The 9,360-nt window shown below is 53.7% G+C and overlaps 1 long non-coding RNA gene across 1 annotated transcript; it reads right to left on the bottom strand.

The window, feature by feature from the left end:
• Positions 1-1,235: 1,235 nt before the first annotated feature.
• On the bottom strand, positions 1,236-8,724 carry LOC137447852 (uncharacterized). The gene is made up of 2 exons (XR_010988939.1): positions 8,671-8,724; positions 1,236-3,837 (listed from the first exon to the last, which is right to left on the bottom strand). It is a non-coding gene; the product is annotated as an uncharacterized lncRNA (long non-coding RNA).
• Positions 8,725-9,360: the final 636 nt, after the last annotated feature.

A 9,360-nucleotide genomic window follows, 5' to 3' on the forward strand; every position in this document is an offset into this window, starting at 1 on the left:
GACCTGAAATGGGTTGCGTCCAGAGTGTGTCTTCAACCTGGGTTTGGGTAGGAGGCTTTGAGCAGCTGCTCCCACCCATGCAAGCGGCTTTTGGACCCTCCCCGCTGTGCTAGAAACGACTTTGTGTGCTGAGGGAGGGTCCCTTGTGTCAGCCTCCTGGTGGTACCAGCACCCACCCCCCCAGATTAAGCTGTAAATCATCGAGAGGACGTCTCCTCCCACCCCCGCAGCCAACTATCGACCATTTATTCCTGAGAACAGTTGACGAAATCAGATCTTTGGGGATTCGAAATCATCGCTACTCGACAGCAGCCCCCGCGCTGAGGCTCAGCGATGCTGCACCATCACCCACGGGCCCAGCGACCTCCCTCCCACCACGGAAGATGGCTCAACCGTAAAGGAACCTATTCAGTAACCTATTCAGTATTCCTAAGGTTGGAAGAGACCTCAAAGATCATCGAGTCCAACCTATCACCACAGACCTCATGACTAGAGTAGGGAGGACACTACTGACCACCCCTGCCCTCCCCAGGAAGAGCATCCCCAACCCCGCGGTGGTCTCTGCATTTAACCCTTGCTCCCGACAGGGTTGGGAAGCTGCAAGCAGTGCAATGGTAAGAGCAAGAAGGAAAACACCTGGGCTGGAAGCACCTCCGGAGCTGGGCTTGCTCTGGGGGCACTAACTGCTGCAGGGATGGGTCTGCGGTCAAACCCCCAGCTCCAGGTCCTCCAGACCCACCAAACTCTTCCCACCGTCGCCCAAATGCTGCCAGCTGCTGCATGCATGCTACACACTGGTAGCACCATCGACCCCAGCTGTGCCTGGCCTTGGTGCCGAGGGTGGCTGGCAGGGTGTGTGTGTGCTGCTTCTGTGGGGAAGGAGCCCCTGCCTAGAGCACCCCAGGCACAACTATGGCACCCCTCCTTTCCACCCAGTTGAATATCTGGTCCTCCGAGCCCCTGAAACCCCCCAACGGCCCCATCCCAGCTGCTGGAGGCAGGCTGCAGCTAGGGGAAAACACCCAGGGGCCACATACCAGCCCCTGTCCCCCACTGCCACCACACAACCCGAGGCCCGCCCTCCCTCCCCTCCCCCCACAGACCATCTCCCAGATGAGTCCCCTGTGCCCCCTCCCATCCCTGGGGTGGGGCACGGAGCACTCCCCCAGCACGTTTGTCAGAGCTCAGGTCCCTCCCCTTTCCCCCACCCCCCCAGTAACGACACCAAGCCCTCGTTGGTTGCTGCCTCCGCAGTGGTTTATTGGTGCGGGAGCCGAGCGCCCCCGAGCAGCAGCCTGGAAGGCACCATGGGGATGCTGAGGAGGCACCCCAAGAGCCAGGGACCAGCTCCTGCAGCAGGGACCAGTTTCCAGCCTCACTAAAGCAGCAAGGCAATACTGGAGAGCAACAGGCAATCCCAAACTCCAGTATTTACGTGCTGCTAGAGCACTGCTGACAGCTCTCCGTCCTACTGCCTCTCCACCGCCTCCAGACACTCCCTTTCCCTCCCAGGCACAGGGCAACACAGGACTGTGGCTGGTCCTTTCCCAGGGAAAGGAGCAAAGGGCAGGAGGTGAGGGGGTAAGGTGCCAACTGAAGGCACAGTGCTGAAGCCAACATCAGCCCCTGCCCACGATGGAGAACAAAAAGGAGCTCCAAGTCCTTCCTGCCTGCAGGGCCAGCCCCGCTGAGACACACACACACACTCAGAGGGACTTTATTTGTAGCTGCAAAGGTTGTGCACAGATACAAGCTCCAAGACAACATCTCTACACATACCTGGTGCTCAACTGAGCTAAAGAGATACATGGGAATGTGTTAGCTTCCACATCTATGATAACCAGAAGCTCACCTTCTTGTCTTATCCTTGAGGTAATGAGGCAGCCCAGAATGGTCTGTATCTCCTTGTCCCTACAAACCATGATGTGCTGCTACATCTCCTCAAAGCCCACTGAATGTTGACATTCCAAATGGTTTTATGATTTATATATATATAGATTTTGTTTAAAACAAAAACCATGGTATCAAAGGCACTGAAGAACACTCTACAATGAAGACATTTAAGGTGCATGCATTACCACCACGGGACAAAGCCTTTGCTTCTTCATGGCTGCTATCAGAAAGTCTGTAACTATAAGAGAACAAGCAGTTACACAGTGCAGACAAACCAGTTCCAGAAACAAGCAGCAGGAATGAACTCTGTGTCCCCCACCCACCCTCCAGAAGAGCTGGGCCTCAGTAAATCTTCCTTTTCACATCTTGCAGCAGATCCTGCAGCCCTTTCCTGGCTTTTCCCAAACCTCTCTGGGGGAAATGTTACTTTGTACTTTCCTCTCGGGGGGCTGCTGAACACGGAGGGCTGGGTGGGAGCTGCAGTGCTACCCAGCCGAATTCAGCTGCCCACAGCTCAAAACCTGTTAACGTTTTCTTTCCTCACAGGATTTTCATTGGGCTTGCTTTGACTTTTGAGAAACCTCCAACATCAATCATCACCATTGTTATATTTTTTTTTCCCCCCCCAAGACTTACAATGATTTTCTATTTCCATGGACAAAGCTTCATGCAACCAAAAATTAAAGATGCCCTGAAACTTCACCACCTCTCCCTGCCTGGTTCCAGAGGAGAAAACACCAGCGCCAGGTGGCAAGGTAGCGCTGAAGCAGCACGGCCATGCCAGCCCCCCCCAAGGGTTGTTCAGGAGCCATGCAGATAGTTGGGATATTTTTTGTGTTTCCTTTACACCTTTTTTTTTGTCCTCACCCCAGTTCTGTGACAACTTCCTTCAATTCATTCTTTGTCAAGGCAGCATCTCAGCGAGCCCTGAACAATGTCAGAAGTGACGCTGGCGGTCTGGACGCTCAGGCGGTTCCCCGGTGCTCAGCGCAGAGCTGAGCTGAGCTCCACTTTGCCCTCCCCTCCTGGTCCCTGCCTGCTTTAGCAAACTCAAAAAGGGGGAATTTCAAAAGCTCTCATGAGCCCTGCCAAACTACTGCAGGTTTGAAAAGCCAAATATTTGCCAACCCAAAAAGGGCAGTTTTGTCACCACTTCGGTGTCCTCAGCACCGATAACAGCAGGTACAGCTCGCCAGCCAGCCACTGCTCACTGCAAAGCCAACAAGTACCCAAAGTGAAGCCTGTGCAAGCCACAACCACCCTCCCCTTGCAATGAATTTTACCATTACTTGTGGTTTACTGTACCTGTGTAGTCTGATTTATTTCTTCCAAGTGATTCATAAAGAAAAAGCAAGCTCAGCTCTAGAGTCCATTTTGATTGCGTTTGAGGTTCAGAGTCTAATGAATGTTTTTAGACATAGGAAAGCAAACCCCATGCAGTCTTCAGCCTAGTGAGCTCTCTTCAGCAAGGAGGACTCAGCTGAGAGCTCAACACACTTTCACCAACCTATTCTCCAGCAGAGAGAAAAATGAGTACTGACAAGGCATTGGGCAAGTGGAAATTCAGGAGAGGCAGCAAAATACACATCTGAGAAACTCTGTGTTCATGGCATGACAGCATTGTTCTTGCAAGCAATAAAGCTCTGTGTTTGAATCATCCCATCTCACACTTTAGTTCCTTTCAGACCTAGCTTCTGCTTTGGATATTAAATCAGAAAGGCATCAGCTGCTAAACAGGATGATTTGAATGTACCCTGACCTCTCCAAGTGTTACCTGCAGCACCCAAGGAGGGATCTGTGCTTTGGAGGAAGCTGGATTGATCCAGAGGAGTGCTGCAGGTGGGACAAATGAGCTTACCTTCCTAACTCACCTGGATGCAAGTGCCTTGGCTCCTTCTGCCTTGCCTCTCCCTGGCCACCAGGCAAGTGCTGTTCCAACAGCAACTAGAAAGCAACACACACAAAGGTTTAGGAGGTGCTGACAGCGGCACCGCCGTGCTTTGGGATGGGGGGACAGGAGCTGTTGGGCAGCTTGGAGCTGTCACCTCTCCTGTCATGCACAGATCACAGGCTCAGATGGGGGCAAGCATTTTTTAAATTAGGGAAGTAAAATAACAAAAATTTCACCTCCAGGTAAGGCAGACTACAAAGCAGCACCTTAGGAACAGCCACATCCCTCCTTGCCCTGTCCTCCCCATTCCCGCAGCCAGGGCTACTGGCACCACTGCTGCCGTGGCATGGCACTGGTAACCCCCAACCATAGTCCAGGAGCTGTGCAGCAAGGAGGGATGACACAGCTCCTGCCAGGCAAAAGCAGCAGCAGCTCTGGGGGTGAGTGGGTAAGCCATGGGCACCACCACAGCTGGCAGCAAGTCCACCTCCCTGAAGGGGTTAAAACAGCAGCGGCAGAGACATCCTACTGCTGTTGGCCGAGCAGAAGCAGGCTTAGGCAATAAAGCACCCTCAGGACAAGCAGGTAAGATACAGAGAGGATCTTAAGGGTTGGGGTTTCTGTGGTGGAACTGCTGGGTGCTCAGCCCCTGGCTGCCTGGGGAGGCACAGCCCAGAAGCACCCCTAGCCTTTGAGATGCACCCCACCACGGCCAGAAACAGGGGTGCCCTGCTGTACTGGTAACCCTGAGCACCGAGAGAACTGCCCTGAAAGCTCCACTTCACCACAAAAGCATCGCAACAACTCTTCTGCTGCCACAAGCTCCACGCCTGCAGCGTGCACACCAGCTATTTCTAGAAATCCAGACTCCTATCTGTCATCTCCGAGAGCCAGCCACCTACAGAGGCTTAATTAACCCCCCCAAATAACTGGGGAATTCGAACAGGCAGAAACCCATTAACGTAGCTCCCAAAACAATGCAACTTCTGCTTGCCAAAGTATATTGGGCAATTAAGTAGAAAACATCTCCCCCCTCCCCCTCCTCTGCCCCAAGCCAGAGACACGCACAAAAGCAAACCAAATTCACCCTGGAATAAAAGGGCTGCCTTAAAATTCCCTCTCCCTCCTCACTGACGCTGCAACCAGGAGTGAAAAAAAGAGGTGGGGGGAAACCCGAAGTGAGAAAGAATTGCCACGGGGAAGAAAATAAATACAGGAGCCCCTGACAGGACAGATTTGCATGCAGAGCCTTCACTGCCTCCTAAACATTTTGGGGCTAGGTAAACTCCAGGACAAGGAACTAGTAAGCACTTCTAAAACATATATTAAAAGCTCGGGGGGTGGGGGACAAAAATACAACAAGCAAGCCTGCTACCAGTTTTCACGGGAGACATGCACAAACAAATCCCCAAGTCATTGTTCTCCTTTGAAAGATTAACACCTCCTCCCCCTCCCCACCCCCACCCCAAATGCATTGTTTCACAGACCAAAAGAAATCCTGTTACAGCTGAAAGTCCCAGAGATTTCATTAGCAAGCCACGGCTCCAGCGGCAGAGTGGAAACAAAAAGGTGAGAGGAGAAGCACCAAAGCACTTTGTATCTGCCTGGGTCTGGATTAAAAATTAAGTAAATAAATAATCCCCCCCCACACACCTCAAATCACTCCACTTCTGTCCCTGCCTCCCTCCCAACGCTGAAACCTAAACAAAAGTCCTGTGTTAATATTTACAGGTGTGGTTAATAGCTGGGACCAGACCCGACGCTTGATCGACAGCCACCAAATGGTCCCAGCTATTGCATTCCCAACGGGATTTGCCTCTCAAGGCTGCTGCAATCGAGAAACATCCCCAAGAGTAAAGGGAAATAACCCCACACCCACACCCCGAGCGGGAGCAGCCGGAGCGCTGCCTGTCAGCAGAGTTACTTTCAGTTGTGCCGGCACCCACGGTGGGCACGGCCACAACGAACCTCGCCGGGTTAGCCAGCCAAGACTTCCTCCTGAGCGGCACAACACCACCTAAAATAGTTTGCTTTCCCCCCTTGTTGGCAACCGAAATCCGTGTAAGAGCCGACAATTCCTCATATGCTCACTAACAGTGATTTTTTTTCCCCCCTCATTAACGCACCCGGGAGGGAGGGTGGGAGACAAGAAAAGGGCAGCAGCGGCGTTTGACGTGCCAGGCGCCGCGTTTTTAACCCCGGCACGAAGCACCTCTGACCCACACGATGCGAAACGTGCTCCGAGGTGGGGCGCGCATCCCCCCCGAACCAACCCGCGGCTACAAAGGGCCGGTTCAAAGAACGCAAACAATTCATTCGTTAAGCTTCCCTCCCGTCGGAAAACCCGACCCCCGCCAACGCTGCGCCTTCGGCTCATCAGCCGGGTTGATCAAGGGGAGGTTGGTAAGAGCAGCCAAGAGCTACCGGCGCTCGCAAAAGGCCTGGGGGTGGGGGGAAGGGGTAAGGGGGGGAGGCGAGAATTTAACTTACAGCACTCCAGGGGAAAAAAAAAAAAGCAGCAAAATCCACAGGGGGCAAAAAAAAAAAACCCACTCCAGGGTCCACAGGTTTGGTTTGGGGGTTGGTTTTTTTTTGCCCCCTCACTCAACACTGCTGAGGAGAAGAGCAGCCCCGAAGCTTCACGTTATATCCATAAAGACATATATATATATTTATCTATGTTTTCACATCGTCATCTCATCCAGTTTTAAACGGGATCGGGAAGCTCGAGTCCTATAAAGTTTATTTGTTAAGGATAGAAGGGAAAATAAATAAATCAATCATCGAAAAAAAAATAGTGTATTTTTTTTGTTAGATGAGCATTGATTTAAAACATAAGTACAGAGGGGGTTTAAATCTATTATTATATACTTTGTTTCTAGATATTTATTTATGTATCTATAGCTATCTACTTATATATCTAGATATATATTTTAATCTATTTTTATCTATTTTTATCGTTATATATTTATCTATTTATATAGTTATCTATTTATATAGTTATCTATTATCCATTTGTATATTATCTATACACATATATATTAAAATATTATATATATCTGTATTTATATATGATCTATATTTGGGTCAGCTTGCCAGAAGCATTACTTCCAAGCTCCCTCCTCTTTCCCCTCTCCCTCCGCGGTTTATCGCACCTAGCAGTTGATTTTTCGCTCTCTTTCCCACCCGAAGCGGATTAACTCAACGCAGGCTCTCGCAGCCCACGGTGAGCAGCGGAGTCCTGAAGGATTTCTTCAGAGCAGAGGGTGATGAAACTTGGCAGAGGGTCCCCCTCACCTCCACACGTACACAACACGCGAATCTGCTCTTTCTCTCCTCCTTTTGGAAGGGAGCGATTCGCGGCGGAACCTTGTAACAAAAAAAACCCAACCTCCCCCCCCCCCCCAAAAAAAAAACCACTCACTCTCCAAAAGCCCAAAAAATTAATGGTTTGGGGGAGCTGATGCACATGTGGGTAAAATATTGTCTTAGAGGGGAAGGTGAAAAGGGAAAATCCAGCGTGTGTGTGTGGGGGTGGGGTGGGGTGGGTGCTTTGCTCCATCCCCGCAGCTCCCTTGTCCATGCCAGGACATTCAAATTTCCTGTACAAAGCGCAGCAAGAGCAGCAGCAGCAGCGCGGGGGTAAAAAACACCAAATAGCGAAAGATGACCGCAAAAGAATTGTTGGGTTTTGGTTTTTCTCTCCTTTAATATTTTTTTTTTCCCGACTCTTTTCACCGAATTAACTTAGGAGTTTTATTCGCTTTTAAGGCATAAAACGGCTTTTTTTTTTGGTGCCAAGCGGGACTTAGGCGGAGGGGGGGGGGAGGAGGGCTACAGACCCAGCGCCAGCCCCGGGTTTGCTCTTAAAAAAAAACACACAAAAAGGAGGAGGAAATGAGGAAGAAACACCAAAAAAACACCCACCCCACCCCAACCAAACCAGCCGCACCTGAGGGGGGGGAAGAGAGGGAACAACACACGGCAAGTACGAGGTATAAAAAGTATTAATCATTTAAAAAAACACCCCCAAAACACCAAAAAAAAAAACCAAACCCTCCACCAGGACCAGGAAAAGGCGTCCCGGGGGGGGGGGGGCGGGGAGCGGGGGAGGGTGTCGCCCCGCACCCACGTGGGAACCGTCCTGCTCCCGCCTTAACGGTCCGGTGTGGGGGGAAGGGGGGGGGGGAGAAGGAGAAGGAGAAGAAGAAGAAGAAGAGGGGGGGTGGGGTGGGGGCACCGCCCCGGGCCCAGCCGCTCCCGCTGTCACTGCCCGCTGCGTCACCAGCCGCCGCCGCCACCCCCCCCGCGAGGCCACCGACCGACCCACACTTCCCCCCCCCGCAACACACCCCCCCCCACCACCCCCCCCCGCGGCCGCCTTTGTGCGGCTCTGGGCGGCGCCGGCGCTGCCGCCGGCTCTCCCCCCCCCGCCACCCCCCGCATCCCCACTGAAGTTTTGCTTTTATAGAGTTTTGGGGGTTGAGGGTTGGGGGTTTTTGGTGGGGTTTTTTTTTTTTTTTTTGGTGGTTTTTTTTTTTTTTTTTTTAAGCCTTTTTCCTTTCCTCCCTCCCAAAGTTTCTCTCCCGGGCCTGTGCCCGTATTTCCCCCCCCCCCCCAGCCCCGCATTCGGGATGCGGCGCGACCCCGCCCCGGGCGGCCGCTGTGCGTCCCTGTCCCATCCCCGTCCCGGCAGCGCGCCCCGTCCCGCAGCCGCCAGCCGCCCCCTCCCCGTCCCGCTGCTGCACACCTCACCCCCCCCCCCGCCAGGCCGAGCCGAGCCCGGCCGAGCCGCCCGGCCCGCAGCGGGGCGAGGGAAGAGAGGCTGGCGATCGACCCCCCCGCGGCGCGGCGGGCCCGGCGCCCCGCGCGCCCTCCCTCCTCACCTCCAAGTCCACTCGAAAATGGCGCCGAAACCGAAAAAACTTCGCAAATTTCATTGTAGGCGGCCGCGAGGGCTGCTGGGAAGCGGGGGCGGGGGCAGCACCGCCCGCCGGGGCGGGACGGGGATGGCCGCCGCGCCGGGGACGGGCCCGCGGCCGCGGGGGGTCGGGCTGCCGGCGGTACCGGGCTCGGGGCGGGGGCTGAGCGTCCCCCGGGGAGGACACCGAGTCCCTCCCCAGCTTTCTTGGAGCCCCCTTCGGGTACTGGAAAGCCGCGATTAGGTCCCCTCGGAGCCTTCTCTTCTCCAGACTGAACAGCCCCAACTCCCTCAGTCTGTCTCCGTGGGAGAAGTGCTCCAGCCCTCTGCCGATGGATGCTTTACAGCAGCCTTCTTAAAGCAGAGGTGCACCCCATGGATCGCTCAGGCCAAAATACCCCAACGAGGTCGTGGGGGAGCTGCTGCCGTGGCGGTGCAGGGAGCTGGGACCTGGGGTCGTACAATCATAGAATGGTGTGGGTTGGAAGGAGCCTTTAAGATGATCGAGTCCAGACGTTCTCTGCTACGCCTGGTGCTAACCCATGTCCCTCAGCAGCACATCTCTGCCACTCTGAAACACCTCCAGGGATGGGGACTCTACCACCTCCCTGGGCAGCCTCTTCCAATCCCTGACCACTCTTTTCCCCAATCTCCA

This window comes from Melanerpes formicivorus, unplaced genomic scaffold (genome assembly GCF_026170545.1).
Source record: "Melanerpes formicivorus ecotype bairdi unplaced genomic scaffold, bMelFor1.0.p_v2 SCAF_22, whole genome shotgun sequence".
Lineage (NCBI taxonomy): Eukaryota > Metazoa > Chordata > Aves > Piciformes > Picidae > Melanerpes > Melanerpes formicivorus.